This window comes from Drosophila sulfurigaster, chromosome 2L, assembly GCF_023558435.1.
Source record: "Drosophila sulfurigaster albostrigata strain 15112-1811.04 chromosome 2L, ASM2355843v2, whole genome shotgun sequence".
NCBI lineage: Eukaryota > Metazoa > Arthropoda > Insecta > Diptera > Drosophilidae > Drosophila > Drosophila sulfurigaster.
Window position 1 is genome coordinate 20,616,572 of NC_084881.1, and position 17,036 is coordinate 20,633,607.

Below are 17,036 nucleotides of genomic sequence, written 5' to 3' on the forward strand. Positions count from 1 at the left end.
GGCTTGCAAAACTTTTGTCTCTCGGACAGTTTATCGACTTGAGTTGAACGCATGAATGAATGCCTAATAAAGATGAATACACCCAAAAGATACGAATACTCATGCCACTACACTTGACTCCCCACCTCCCAAAGCTTGTTTTACAACAAAAAGCCGCAAAATTTAAATATTCGTATACATTATCTTTGTTGTTGCTTATAAAAAAAAAATACAAGTTTTCTCTGCTCGAAAATTTTAAAAGACTTGCGGGTTGGCTGGGAAGTTACAACAAATTTATTGGGCTGGCCAACTGGACAAACGGGGCAGACGAAGGACAGACGGACAGACTCTATCTTCTGGTGTTAGCTGCTGAGCAAAAGCAAATGCTAATACAAGAGTATTCGTACAAACAAGCGGATTTTGCGGTTTATGCAAATTGTGCCCAAAGTCACAGTACAAAAATAACAATAATTTTGCATGTTTTTCTTTCGCTTTATTTTTTACACAAAAAAAACTCTTTTAAAATATACAAACACACACACATATTGTTTGGATAAAATTGGGTATATGTATATTTTGTTGTTAACTATATATTTACACAAATATATTGTATGCAAAACAACAACAACAAATAAATAAAGATTTAATGTGAATGCAAGAAAAACTGTAAATATAGTGTTGCAGTCAGCAGGGGGGAGGTCGAAGGGCAGATACCCTGTAAGTGAGCTTGAATTTGAGATGGATGTACTGAAAATTTTATTTTTTTATTTTTAGCTTACAAAGCGGAAACTCAACATTGAATTCAACATTTTTTGTTATGAATGTTTTAAATGTAATTTAAATTAAATATATTTGACTAATAATCTTTAAATATTTCATTTGGTTTGTTTGGTTTATTGATGTACTATTATAACATAAACTTTTAAAGACTACGCTTATATAAAATGTAAAATACCATTTATTAAAAACTAATTTAAAAATACAAGTCTAATAAAATCATGACCAAAATTGTAGTGTCGGCCTTCAACAACATACTACCCAACAGTGTAAATTTGCTATGAAGTCCCAAAACAAATTGTTGTTAAAATATATTCAACCTGCATGTGTGTGATTTTGCATGTACAATGGATGCGAATATACTGTATATAGTATATATAAATACTATGAATGTAGGTTTATTTGTTGCTCAGCTGTCAAACTGTGCAGTTCAAGGCTGAGTTGACTGCTTAGCCTGGCGGACTGCCTGGCGGGAATTGGGATTGGCATTGGCTCTGCAAGTGGATGTGGCAATGAATGTGGCTGTGGATGTAGATGTGGCTGTGGCTTTGCCTGTGGCTTGATGAGTCTCCGTCTGAGTCTGACTTTCGTATCGGGGTCGCCAAAAAAAAAAAGAAGAAAAAGAAAAGTGCGGGTGGCAAAATACCATCAAGATAATGCCAAATGTTTTAGTTGTTGCCATTTTGCTGCTGCGTCGCTTCTGCTGCTGCTATTTCAATGTTGTGTGGTATTTATATAACACAACTTTGAGAGCTGAGGAAAAAGTAGAAGCTGCTGCCGCAGTTTGCAAACATCATTTCGTATATGAATCATTTTCATTTTCATTTTCATTTGGCTAACGTCTTGTGTATGCTTTGGATATAGGCCAATTTTCTTGTGAGTTCCTGTTGCAGGTCTAAAGAAAAACAGCCAGAAGCAATAATTCATTTTCAAAAGTTCCCGGCCGAGTGTCGACATTCAACATCGACATCAACGTGCTGAATTAGATGAAAAATCTTTGAAATTGAATTCAACACATTTGGTTAACATTTCAAATTGAAAACGTTTTCACCCCAAACACTCTGTGTGTGTTTGTGTGTGTATGGAGTGGGTGTAGATTTATATAAGCCACTGTTGAGGGAACCACACGCGTTTGTATTGATTGCATTCTATTTTTTAGACTATTTGAATTTTGTTCATTAGTTTGTTTGATTTGTGAGATTGAAAGCTTACACTTGGCATTTCATCCGTACTCTCACATTTCCAAAAAATATATATTCGCATTTATTTACTTTCGTTGTCTAAACTTTGCTGCTAATATTTGATATATGAAACGTTGGCCAAAAGAAATATTACATTTTTGAAGTGGAATGCTTTGATTCAATGTTTCTTCAATTTATATGTTTAGGCACAAATAAATCATACAGGCTTGACGTAGTTGACCATTAATATTAAATACGAGTAAAAAGAAATATATTTTTAACATGAATAAAAATTTTTTTAGTATTAATGGATTAGTTTAAAGATAAATACGAAAGAAATAAAAGCGACATAATATCCACCAAAATACTACAAATAATACTAATTGCTATATTTGGTGTATTTATATACTACATTCAAAGTATACCTTAAAATTAAAGTGTTTCTTAAATATTTTTAGAAATCATAAATCATAAAAACAACAGTTAGTATTTCGACGCCATCATTTGCAAGTTATTTCCTTTTTCCTTTAATTAATACTTAACAAATAAAACCTTCAACATTGTTTATTTAAATAGTGAATAAACTTTAAGCTACAAACATAAGTCAATTCATTTTCATAAAAAGCAACTTGAAAACTTTTGTCAAACATCAATAGATTGTGCTTAAATGAATTGCAATATGCCACAATTTCAATTTGGCTAAAAACAGCAATAACGACGAATAAATCGAGTGAGCAAACTATAAATTCCAATAAATATACGATGCCATCCATTTAGATTCGCAATTGCTTTGACTTGACTTTTGTCTGCTGGCAGTTTCCACTCTCATTAAAAGCAACAAAAAGTCATTTTGAGCAAAACAATCGACCAAGTAGCCACTGGCACTTTGTGTTCTTTTATTTACATGGCCCTAACGAAGGGATTTCTGATTTGTTTTATTTGCATTTCGCTGCTCAAAAAGTGAAACAAAAAATGAGAAAACTACTGCGTAACTATAATTGTAAAAACTTTTGATTACTAATTAAACAAAATATAGCATTTGTATAATTTTTTGCCTTTATTAATATTTGATTTCTCCTCTTTTTTTCCAGGTAAGTCTGCTCTGTACTTGTTTTCTACACTGATTGTAATTAGGCAATGTCTGGGTAAGTGAAGCGTGGTAACTGGGTAACTGGCAAGGGCCAAAGCCAATTGGCTTTTTGGCGCGTGTTCAACACTTTCTTCGTTTCGCTTGCGACCTTCAAGCGCAAACTCAATCTTCAAGATACAATGGTACTTGTATCTCAATGGCAATCTACTATCAAAAGATTTGCATCACATTCTAATTCATCTAGTTCTTGTCTCCCTTTCGCAACTTGTTCTTTTCTTTTTCACTTTTTTTTTTTAATTTTTTGGGTCAGTTGGTCGTCGCCAAGTCTTTGGCATTTCCGAAGCAATCGCTGAGTTTTTTTTCCCTTTCCATGTCACTTCCGCCTCATCAGTTTAAACTGTCTGCTGTTGCAGTAGCGGATTGTGCTTGTAGAGGGTATTTGAGGGTGGCTCTTTAGAACTGTAAATAACACAAGGAGTGAATTAACTTTGCTGACTTTGCTTCGCATAAATATTTGAAGCTTAAGACTTTTAAACTCAACAGTATACAACATTTTTCAAATATTCTAAAACACTAAGAAAGCTGAGTAAATTGTATCTAAACTCTATACAATGTCGAATTATAATTCCACAATTCAATTTTCCCTTTGGCCAGATTATGGCAAAGACTTGTATTTAAAATATAGAATACAGTTTATAATTCAACTTAAATGTATTATACTCTAATTTATTAAATGAAAAGTTTGAGTTAAACACTGAAATGATGCAACTTAATAGAATTATGTGAATTTTGCTCAAACTTTTTAATTTAAGCACACATTGCAGATAATTGCAAAAGTTTTTCTATGAAAGATGAGTGAGCAATTGTTATTGACTTTATTCTGCATTTAATTTATGCTGCTAAAATAGTCTCAATTTTAGTTTGCTATAATTTGTCGCAACACTGACTCCGCTCCTGTTTTATGTATGCACACAGCGTAGACACAGCGGAGTCTCATTGTCGCCACTTGCTGCAGTGCAGCCTTGAGTTGTCAGTAACCAGTTGCCAGTTGCACAGTTGCAAGTTGCACAGTATTTTAAAGATATATCTCTGACTACGCGTCGCAAGTGTTTACGGTTTGCACTCATTTACGTTTAAATTTGCATTTTAATTTATTGTCTTATGTCTGTTTTTGGTGCCGCTTAAACACCCTAACCGGAGGTACTTCAGTGAAGTCGGGAAGTGGGAGCAAAAGTGGGAGAATAAAAGAGAATTAGATTAGCAAAAGTGAGGTCAACTCAGAGTGAAGATAATCAACATTTTCGTTACTCATTTCACAATTTATGTGGATTTAATTCAAGTCAATGCGGAGCACATTAGCTTAAAACTTGTAATATCTACTACCCATTGAGTAGTATCTTTTAGTATTTTTGTGGTATATTTTTATACTAAAATCGCACTTTTCGCACTCTGTGGTATGTAAATATACCAAATACAGCTCTTTGTATATTTTAGTATTTTCCGGTATATTAATTTTGTATATTTTAAGAATAATACAGCACTGTTTTGCCTTAATTCAAAATCGGTTTATATGTTTATATGTTACATCAACTACTTTTTAGTTAAGTCTCCAAATAGTCTCTCAAAATACTTCGTCCTCTCAGCAAGTGCATTTCATAGTCTGCATTAAATAACATCAATTTCTTCTTGGTTAAAGACTCTTTTGGCGCATTCGTTGGCACATTGCACAATTCATGAAGTTGTCGCCCCGCGTCTCGACTCACTTTGTCTCCATTTAAGCTTCGTTTTCATCCGCGAGTATTTGTGTTGTCTTTTCTTCCGGCTTTTGCCGTTTTCTAGCAATTTATGCACTGACCTGCTTTGTTTATCCCTCCTCCTTCTCTCTTTCTCTCTCTCTTTATCTCAGCTTTATTCTCTGTTTTGTCTCTAATTAATATTATAGTTGATTTGCACAATTGCATTTGCCATTGCGATTGTGTTGTGTCATTTTATGCACTGATTTAATGACATTTTTCCATTGTTTGCATAACAAACAAAAGTGGACACTTCATTAGAAAGCTAACGATAATAAACCAAAACTATTTTGTGATTAATGAGTGAAATTATGTCCGCCTGACTGATGATGGCCCGCTGTCAGCAGATAATTAATCGAAGCATAGAAATTTGTATGCAGAATTGTGTTAAGCTCAAATAATATTAAATCGCTTAAATTTTCCTTTTGATTTTCACTTTCATCTGATTAAATTCTTTTAGCATTTTAACGGCAATTGAAAGCGCATTACAAAACTCAAAGCTCAGCAAAATGTGCAAATTTGATACTTAACTTCACGTTGAATATTTAAAATCAGTTTCAGATTCTGGAGCATAAATTGTAATAAATTGAATGCATATTGTTTTTAAAATGTGTTTTTTTTTACTTTGTCTGACTTTTTTTGACGTTTGCCCGCATTCATCATAAATAAATATGCATTCACATATTCGAACTCTCGTCTCATATTTACAAATGTTGTTATTTGCGGCTCATTTGAATGCATTCGTTGCATTGCGTGCTTGTGGCAGCAATTGATAAACAATTTTTTATTGTTTTATGCAGAAAAGTGCTTAAAATTAATGCTGCATATTTATGGCACTTGCTGAACTCATTTAATAGGCTAACGATTCAAATTGTACAGAGTTCATTTTTTGTTTATGTCGGTGTTTTAAAGTACAACTGCAACAGACAACAGAATAAAAAAACAAGTAGGACTCACGAATGTGCTCGACTGCCAGATACCTGGTACCCAATTTTAATATAGGCAATGCAGTGCGGTAATATACCAAATAAATATACTGGAATAGTACTGAAGTACTCCACATAGTGCAAAATATACATAATTAATATATAACAAAAATACCAAAAATATACCAAAGGCTATATTTGGTACATTGATAGACAGATATCGTCTCGGCTGTTGATTCTGATCAAGAATATATAATAAATAATAGGGTCCCAGATGCCTCATTCTACCTGTTACATAAATTTCAGGCAGGCACGACGTTATAATACCCTTCTACCCTATGTGTAGCGGGTATAAACAGACATGCGCTAAAAAAAAGCTGTTGTAAAATGTCATTTGTTAAAAGCGTAATTTCCTTGCAAATGTATTTGGACATATTTATTGGATTTGTGGTATTTATGCATATTGCAATAAATTGATTACAGCCAAACTAGTCGAGTTTAACTGTGAGCTTTATGCACGCTTGCTTCCGCTGCCATATATAGCAAATAAATCATAGCAATAGTCAAAATTGACAATAAAAATTATTGTTTTTCAATTGTGTATCTATTTAATGCAGTTCTCAAGCTCCAACATTATTTTATTATTCTAAATGCAACTCGATTGTGAGTAGAACATAATTGATGCACGTAATTTTAATCCTTTTAAATTGAATTAAAAACCACACATGATTTCCTTAACCAAGTTTCATTCTCCAACTCTAAAATTCACATAAGAATAGTGCATTAAGAGTTGTGTAACTATTTATCTGGCAGCTTAAAGTTAAGTTCCTTCAGGCATTTTTGCATAACCACAATACAAGTTTTTAATTGACCCAATTGTGTAAAAGTTTTATTTGGGTTTGAGTTCTGCTCAGCGTTTTATCTGTCCACTTGGCACGCACTTCTGTAATTATATCGAAATGCAAAGGCCAACAAAAAAAAAAAATGGCAGACATAAACGTAGTTAAAATTAAAAAATGCACTTGAAACAAAAGCAAACTGGCAACTCAAATTCAAATTCACACTCAAAAGCAAAAACTTAAACAATTTTGTGCAACTGCAGAAAGTTGAGAAAACGCCGGCAAAACTTTTCGGTTTATCATTTCCATTTACTTTGTTTTCGTTTTTTTTTTGCTACTCTGTGCTGTCTTGTTGCTGTGTCTACTTGGTTTTTTTCTTCCCTTTTTTCGCAGACGACGTCAGACATTGTCTTGTTGAAAAATTGCGCATATTTCCGTTTCCGTTTTGCAGCAGAGTTGCGTGTGTTACACTCGCATTACTCATGGGTGTGTGCGAGGGAGTTTGTGTGTGTGTAAGTGTGTGTCAATGAGTCTGTGTATGAAAAGTTGAGCAAGAGTTCCTCAGCTCGACCTGTGCTTTAGTTTTGCTGATGTCTGTGCATAAATTAACATAAAATTCATTTAGCAGACAGACGCAAAGAAGAAAGGAGTAAGCGAATGTGTGTAAATTAAAAACCAAATGCAACATGGCATATAAATGAAACTTGACGCATTGTAATTTAAATACGAAAAGTTGCATAAATAATTATACTCGTAAATTCATCATCTTCATCATTGTCATCCTCATTCTACATTTGGTTTCGTGCTCTGACCCAATGGCATACATGGCCAATTCGTATTACCCAATCGCAGGGTTCATCATTCAGTGACAGCCAATTCATGCATGAATAGCTACGAGTATATCCAAATATTTCCCAATATTTCAATATACATTCATTTGACTGTCTCTATCTTTTCTCTTTTGCACTCACACTTGCAGAGAGAAACATTTCATATTGATGAAATTTTCATTCGACTTGTTCCTGTTATTTTTTTTCAATAAAATTGTTGACAGCATTTGTAAAATTTTGTGCTATTTTGTATTATAAGCCAAACACATTTTACCATTTGTTTGCTATGTCTGTAGAGGTATGCTTGTACTCATGTATTTTACTCATATGATATGCAAACTAGCGAGCGATTCAATCAACATTCCTGACATTTATTGTAAAAACCCTTCAAACACATCTCGCTGTGCACGCGCGTAGCTTCGAAAAAATACCTTAACTTTATGATACTTTCAGAGTTGCATAAAATTATATTCATTGTTTATAGTCCTAAAATATTATATTAAATTAAAAATATAACTTTAATCAATACTAAAGTTTTCCCTCTTTAAAACATATGCATTTTAATAAATGATTTACAATCAAAATTGGATTCAATATTAAGGTTTTCTTATTATACGCTGTTCTGTTGTTAATCGCAGTCGATAAAAAAAGTAATGACATTATAAACTTCTTCTGACGATACTGAAATTTATAACTTCTTAAATATTGGATAATACAGATTTATTTATAATATAAAAGTAATTATTTATCAAGATTGTTTATTTTTAAATCGTTTATAAAACCCTAAAGTTATCTTTAGTCATTTCATTCTGAACTTTATTTAACAACGTTTTTGCTAAGCCTATCATCACATGCTTATCTGCCATCAAATTTTATTATAATTAATATTATTCAAAGTTTATTTCCTTTACGCTTTCCTAAAGATTGTTACTTACTTTATTCATCATTCATTCTGAAACTAAGCTAGTTTATCAATCTTATCTGTTCGCATATGAATCCTAGGGTATCTCAACAGTCGCCTAAGCTTAGCACTTAAAAGCAGCTAGTTCATTTTAGCAGCCATTGCAGTGTAAATTTTTTGTCAATATGTGGAATACATTCCGGCGACACGACGACTGATTGCGTATACGTAATGTGACAGTTGTTGAAAAATGTTGCGCATACGTCATATGTGCATAGTACAAAAATAGTTGCTAGTCGATGAGGTGGCGGTGGCGGTGGCGGTGACGATGTTGAGGACTCGCCGCCAGATGTGATTTTTAATTTTACAATTTTTGACATTTGCGTTTGCATTTATATTAGATTTTACGATGGGGCCAAAATCCACCTAGAGAGTAGCACCTGAGTGCGATGAGGCGAGGCGAGGCGAGGCTAGGCGAGATGAAGCGAAGCGAAGCGAGGCGCATTGCCGGGTCAATGGAGACTGACAAACCGAGCAGGTCGAGCACCGAGCACCGAACGACGGCTCGTTGCAGGCGTGACAAATGGGATTTAGTTCAAACATTTCATTTGTGGACACATGTATGTGTGCGTGTGTGCAACATATTCTATGTTAGACTGCAACTCGTTCATATGCCAGCCACGCTCGCATCAGGTACCGAGTAATCTATCCCAAGCCAAAGTAACGAAATTCCCTCCGAGCACACGTAGAGCTGCAGATAGCACTTTGGTCAGGTACTGTTAAGGGGAGTAGGTGAGTTGAGGGTTCTTAGTTGGCAGTTAAGCTTAAATGTTGACTGTGCCTCATAAATTTTAGCAGGCAAGTTCATTTCACAAAAAGGACTGTCGAAAATGTGTTGGCCCTTGGCTTAGGCGCCAGCACTAATTAAAACATTAAATTTGCAAAATGTCTCAATTGGCAAAAGAAGTGAAATATATCGAATCGACGGAAGAGAGAGAGTTTGAGGCGTCGAGTTGTTGTCATTGTTTGCCTGCGGCATTTCTCGGCACACTGGCTGCAACATCATTAATTGCAACAGCTACAGCAGACAAGCAACAACAACAACAACAGTAACGAAAAAACACAACTGACAACCGACAAACTGCGCTCCAATCAGTTTGCAACGCCAGCTCAGTTGATAGCCCCTGGCAAATGGTTGTCACAAAATGTTGTTAAAGCCACAGCAGCAACAAAAACAGCAGCAACCAAGCAACCAGAAGCAGCAACCAGAAGGGACTACAATGACGTCAGCAGCAATTTTGCGCCATCAAATTAATTTTAATAATGATGACGTTTATTAAATGAAAGTAATCATAATTATTATCCTACAGACTTGCCCCAGAAAAATTTGTTGCACAAATTAATTAAACTTTAATAGCTGCCGCTACGTTTTATACTTACTCTATATGTCTGCATACAATGCGATAACAAGAATGCGTTTAGCAGCCAAACAACATTACTTTTTAAGCATCCTAATAATGCGTAATTTAATAATAAAATCCCAGACTTGCTTTTCTCCCTCTCCCCAAAAAAAAAATTCCGCGCAAAACTTTTACCTCAAACACAAACAATGAGGGGAAAAAGCTGCGCATAAAATCAGGAATTTGCTTTAAAGGATTCAAAGCGTTATGAGCGTTGCTTCCTTTTTATGGCCAATTGAAGTTGCCCAACACTTTCTGGGGCCAAACAGCTGCTGTCTTTAAAATGAGCTTAAATCGCACATTAAATAGACATAAAGTGGCCGAAGAAAAGCTGTTTATTGTGCTCACAATGCATATCAGCTACTTTTTTTGTTCAGCTCTCGATTATTAGCCGCAAAGTGATAATATTTATTTTTATTTGAACTTAATATTATGTAATCTTCCTTATATTTATTTATATTTTTAACTTTCTTCCTTATATTCAATTATATACATATGTATATTATATTATTTTAATTTTTTTTATACAAAGTAAAGTAATATTTTAAAATTGCAATCTTAACTTTAGAGTAGAGTCTACAAAGGTCTCTAATTAGTGACATAATATATCATTTTCCATATATAAAGAAAGACAATTCACAATTGCTTAATGTGCATTTATAATACAAAATAAAAAACAGAGGGTAATTTCTGCCTACAAATATTTATGAGAAGTCAAACAAAATTAAAAGAATGTTTTCTATTTTGAGTGCTTAAAATTTTAGCTTTATAATATAACACTATATATAATATATATAATATAATATAACACTAAAGACTACTGACTTAGCGTTAGCCCTGACTATATAAGTCTCTGGTTGCAAATTTCCTTAATAATTTGAGACATACATATTTTTATATTGAAAGAATGTTCATATTTCGCAATTCTTTAGTGTGAATTTATAATACAAAATAAAGAGCAAAGGTTAACTTTTTACATAAAAAGATTTATATTGAAACAAAGAAAATCAAAATAATGATTTTCCTTTTTAGCCAAACCAAAACTTATAAACTCATTTATCAACAACTGTTGACATGTTTATGACATCAGAAAAAAATATCTCCTGAAGACATATGATGAGTATGGATATTATTATTGTGTAATTGAAAGACAAAGACAATTCTTCTTATCATATGCTATATTAAATTCCTTTGGCTTAATGCCATTTCCAGTTTGAATTCAAACGAAATCTTAATAAATTTATTTCCAAATACATTGATGACATTTGATGTGCAGCCACACTTGATTACACACAGACTATATGTATTTATAAGTGAATTCTTCGACTAGCTTTACGACCTTTTTCCATTAGGCTGCAAATAAACAAACTAATCATAATAGGCAGGCAAACGGTAGCAAATTTCACAAAATTTCTAATCATAAGTGCACACAATTTGCTGAACAACAAATTTGAGCAACAAACATACACACGAGACACAATCTTGACTTCGACTGTGTCTTCAACTCCAACTCCAACTCCAACTGCGACTTCGACTCCATCATTATGCCGTTTACAATGGAGTCGTAAAGTAAATTCAAGCCAAGCGGCTGCCGTTTGACTTTTGTGTGTGCGCCTATTTGACTTTGAGTCAACTCTTGCTTTGGCAACAAATCTCAGTTGGAGAGAGAGCAGGGAAGAGGGACGGCCAAGAACAATGGCCAGCGATAAATGGCAAAAGCGCAATAACATTAACCGTTAGCAGGCAGCAGGCAGCAGGCAGCAAGCTAGAGCTGCAGGCCAAAAATGCGGCATTTGACCCAATTCTCGCACAACGCGTCGTCGCGACGTTGTTTCCCCTTCTTCTCCTCCTTCGCCTCCTCCTCCTTCCAAAGCTCTTTCGATGGCTTTTTGAGGCCAGATTCAATCGTCTGCGTCATTGGCAGCAACCGAGGCAGCGATCAGAGGCAAAGGCAGCAGTAAAGTGGTGGACAGAGAGGGTAGGGGAGAGTACATGGCAACATTGCCAACTTAGTCTGCTGCTTCTGCTTTTACGTATTTGGCACACACACACACACATAGTTGCTCCAAAGCGATAGACACACGCACTGTTTGCCCATCGAGGCATGTGTGTTGGTTGCTCTATCTCTTAAGCACCCAAGCAGTCACTTATCTATGTGTGTGTGTGTGTGTGTTAGAGTTGTGTTTGTGTGTGTCTCTTTCCGTGTGTATTTGAGCCAAGCCACTGACGTAATTTTCCTGAACGTCTCCAAATGCATTTGCAGCTAGAGATGAGCGCGTGATTAGGCAGCAAATAAGGTTGGGCTTAAGAGAAGCTATAATTTTGATCAATATCGGAGCGAGGAAGCATTTTAAGAGTTCTGCGAGTTACAGTTTCTACAACTGCTAGCAATATGTTTACTAGAATTGTTGAAGATTAACTAAAAAAAACGTTCTTTATTTATTAATCTATTAGATATCATTTAAATGAACACTAATTTTTTCTAAAGCACTGGCTGACTTTCATCTTAAAAACGTTCTTATTCTAATGAAAAAATATATTGTTACGAAAATGTATATCCAAGTTGAAAAAATATAAATGAAGTGTTTTGAATTTTTAATGAAGATTTGTATGCCACAAGAAAAGATTAAAAAAGATTAGATATCTTAAAAACATACATATTTATTTATCTAAAAAATATCTTAACTACTGATGCTGTAAGTAGTTATTTACGGAGGTGCTTGGCTATCACTCGTATGACCTTACAACGACAACTTAAACCCAAATTGTTTGTGTTTTATTCAAAAGTGAACGCCAATAATTATATTAATATTAGTCTTGAATAAAGAACAATCAATTTTGATTGAACTTTGCAGAGCATTGTTAATGCTGCCAGATTGATAATATTCAAACTTACATTATTCTAACAAAAGTATTTAATACAAAATTAAAGCAATAAGCAATAAGTTCAACAAATTGGAAATAGTAGGAAAAAATGAATAAAGTTGTTAAGCAGTGATAATAAAGTTCTTAAAATTCAATTCAAAATATATCTTATTGAATGAAATAATATGATTATAAGATTTATAAATAATTTATTAAAATAATATAGAAATCAAGAACAAAAATTTATAAAAGGATTGGAATTTTGATGATGATATTGACCATGAGCAAATATGGAAAAAAAGACTTTTGTATTCAAAATGCATATACACATTTTAATTAAAGTCTATAATTTTGTCAGTCTAGCCGCTAAAACGAGGTGTTAAACAAGTTCATGCAACTATTAGCGATAGACAGTCGAGACATACATTAATTAAAGTACGAACAAAAAAAGAGTAGAGAATAGTATGAAATTGTATAAGCGTCAGCTTTAGCTTTAGCTTAAAATTTATTAAAAACAAAAATTTATTAGAATCTAATAAATAAGCAATACTATTTGAGCAGCCTGGGAACTTAGTTGCTCTGGCTATAATATTGAGAATTTTAAGCAGCAAGCATAATATATAAAAATGTAATAAATTATATTGAAACAATAAACTTTTCAGCACTGCAAAAATTAAGAAATATGTTTAGTAAATATAGGAATTAATAAACAACTTCTTCTTCTGGTATTTGTTGTGCTCAAAGTTGTTCATAATGATCTAGTTAACATCATTTTCTTTGTCAGACATTCCTTAGTTAAGCTCCTCTTTACAGAGTAACTAGAACCAATTGCAGTAACCAGAATACGTAGATAGCATCTTATGTGTCGCTTTTTTGCTGCTCAGCTCTAAAAGCGCTTTTCTTATTTCGCATTTCTGACCACAGCCAAGAGCTCGTTGTCCGTAACTTTGTGCAAATGTTTGTGCTGCGATTGCTCATGTATGTATGTGTGTGAAAGAGTGTCTGTGTGTTTGTGGCCAGTAGACGTTATAAGTGTGAGTATGTGTGTGTGTGTTTGTGTGTTTGATGCGTTTCTGTTAGCAGTTGTTTTCCAATTGAATTTCCAATTCGGTTGGCCATCGCTCGCAACTTTTTCAATTGGAAATTTCAACTTTAAGTCTGCTGCAGCGACGCATCTCGCATCTTTTGCTCGCTTTTTCGCTTGCCAATTTAATTAGCCATTAAAAATAAAATAACAGCTACAGGCACCAGAGCTCTGGTGCCTCCTTGGAGAATTGGTAACGGTGCAGATATTTTCAGAAATATTTCTTGTGTTGGCATATCGCGTACCCTGCAAATCTGGCAACTTGTTAAGCGGGTAACTAGAATGCCTTCAAATTATGTTACAAATTTTATGAGAATTCTATGAATATAAAAATATTTATATTGAAACAAATAAACATCAAGTTAATCACTTCTCTTTTGTGTTTAAAGCTTTCAATTGTAGCTTAAAACAAGACCAAACTTAACAAGACCGATTTTCAAAAGCTATTGAAAAGATTAATTAAATATATCTAAAGAACAAGCATTATCAGAGTATTGTCAATTTATAATTAAGCAGCTGCAGTTAAAAGTTTTAAAACATAAGTGAGAGTATTGGTAAAGTAAAGTTAGGTAAAGAAAAGTTGAATTTGCAATAATGCAAAATTTAATATAAAGTTATCAATTTAAAGTCCACATTTCATTATATTAAAAATTAAGGAAACACAATAACATCTAAAACTCTTAATTTGGAAATATATTTATTGTGATAAGATTATTAAAGTAATAAAATGAAAAAAATAAAGTAATATAAATAAAACGTTTTATAGCTTATATTCTCAATAAAATTATTAAAATAATATTAATAACATTTTAAAGCTTATTCCAAACTAAAAGTTTAAAATGTAATTCAAAATTAAAGTACTTCTGATCTACAATCAAAACTTTATACACATTTAAAAATCTAAACTCTGTAGGATAATTATTTTCCACATCTGTATATTTTATATACACTTAAATATTTAATATAAATTTTTTTACTTTATATATTTTATTTATTACACAATTTGTATATGAAATTTCTAGCATTTTTCATCCAGGGTATCACTTAGCCTACTTTCGACTATGCCACGCCCGTTATCATTCAATTTTTATTATTTATTTGTTGTTGCTGCCGCGCTTGTTGTAATTTATGGGGCTGTGCTGTAAATTTTACGCAGATTTCTCGACGCGCTCATTTTCGGCATTGGGGCATGGAAGGGGAAGCTTAAGCCAACGCTCAACGCGCTCGTATGAGCGAGTTTGCCTCATCATCATTTGCTCTACGTCGACGTGTCTGCCACTTAACACCTTTTGGCAGCAGCTGCCACGCCCTGGCAATGTTAATAAATGCCTTTGCCTCCACAACTCATGCCGACCCCCTACATATCTCATTGCTCGCCCCACCCACACCATCAGCAGCACCAACAGCAGCATCAGCATCAGCATCATCGTCGTCATCGTCATCTCTCATCGCAGCGAGTTGATCTGTGAAAACCGAAAAAACAAAGGGAAAAAGGGCAGAAGAAAACTGGCAGCGACTTAAAGTTGCGCCATCGTTCTGCAGCTTTTCGCCCTTTTTTATTTTGTTTGCGGGGTATTAAAAAGTTTTATTTCTTTTTTGCGATATATTTAAAGCCGTTTATTAAGAATTTAAGCATGCCGAAAGAGTAAGTTCCAGTTATTTGCTTCCTTCAACTTCTGTGTGTGTGTGTGTGTTTAAGAATATCGCCCGAAAAAATACACAGCTTACAATGATGATATCAATAATCCAATTTTTGCAGCGCGAAGCGAACCCGCCATGAAATTAATAGAGTTAAAAGTGGAGAGATGAAGTGGCAGAAGTTAATAGTAAACTTTGCCAGCGAAATTGTTGAGAATATTTATTAAAATAAAGCTCAAATGAAATTGAGAGGGAAGAATTATAAATTTAACCAAAGATGAGTTTTAAATTTCAAGAGTAAAAGATTTAGTTATGATTTAAAGAAAAGAGATTTAAACTTCAATGCAAGACTAAAGTTCATATTATTTAAAGCAAGGAAATATAAACTTAACAACATCTGAATTATGAGTTGAAGCTCTCAAAATGGTAACAACTGATATTTCAATATCTCAATTTAAATAAATATTTAGCTAGTCGGTTTCATAATTATTCTGACTCATCGACGCTCATTAATTAGTTGGCTAAAAACAAATGATAAACAATATGTTAAAGCAGGTCAATTGCTCAAGCGGATGTCGTCGCTGCGGATTGATTTAAAGGCCAAGCCCATAAAAGAGATATGTGAATACAAATTGATTGAGATGCGGGCGTAAACATGCATGTTGTATGGTATTTAAATAACCCACACACATGCATCACTCAATATTAAGTATACGCAATGTGCGACACATGCAGACAACGCTAATTGCTGGCAAACAATTGGCATCTTCAATTACAATTATTTGCAATCACTTTGCTTGCTTTGCTCTTGCGCTTGCCTCAAGAGACGCGTTACACAACTTCAAAACCCTGTTGAGTATTTTACACACCCGAAATAAATTACGGGTCCACTCACACACACACACACACTCACATTCACACTCATGGAAATTTGTAATAAGCTGCTTAAGATGAGAGGCTTCAGGCTTTTGGATTTTAGGCTGACATGGCCCCAAAAATATATAAAAAAAAAAATAAAATGTGACAACGAGCTACAACAAACTTGGTAACTCTTAACTCTCAACTCAACTCTGACACCATAAAAAAACATCATCGTCTGCAATTTGTCGTTACTCTTTGGCACGATTTAATCATAATTTGTGCTGTTGTATTTTTTACTGCTCTTTTTGTTCGGTTTACTTTTAATTATTGAGTTGTGAAACTTATAATCTCTGTTCAGTTCAGTTCAGTTTTTGGCCCTCCTTCCCGTTGCCTTTTTTACGATGAATATGCAAATTTGTGCGCAATTCCCACACTTAGTTTTAAATGCGGCTTTGTTCAAATATGGCTTTTTGAACAGAAGAGTTAATACTCTACTTAATTGTTAAAAAAATGGTTTAACTTTTAGAGCATTGAGTAGTCAAGAGTTATCATGATTCATCTGATATATTTTTCTCTATGGTATATTTTATATCAAGAAGAATATTAATATACCAAATATTGCCTTCGGTATATTTAAAACATTGAGTCGTAAAGATGCAATAATTCTCTGGCTTATTTTTACTCTCTGGTATTTTTAAAATGAATTAGTATATTTATATACAATACAGCCATTGGTAGATTTAGAGCATTGCATACTAAAGACTTATCATAATTCATCTGAATTATTTTAGCTCTATGTCTATCTTAAATGG

General features: G+C 33.7%; 1 protein-coding gene across 1 annotated transcript in view; it reads left to right on the plus strand.

Annotated features, from left to right (window-relative positions):
* The first annotated feature begins 3,054 nt into the window (after positions 1 to 3,054).
* LOC133850563 (uncharacterized) overlaps positions 3,055 to 17,036 on the plus strand; it is a 37,023-nt gene continuing 23,041 nt past the window's right edge. The window contains exon 1 of the mRNA XM_062286690.1: positions 3,055 to 3,082. The gene's annotated coding sequence lies outside the window, so the exon portion shown is untranslated. The remainder of the gene's footprint in view (positions 3,083 to 17,036) is intronic.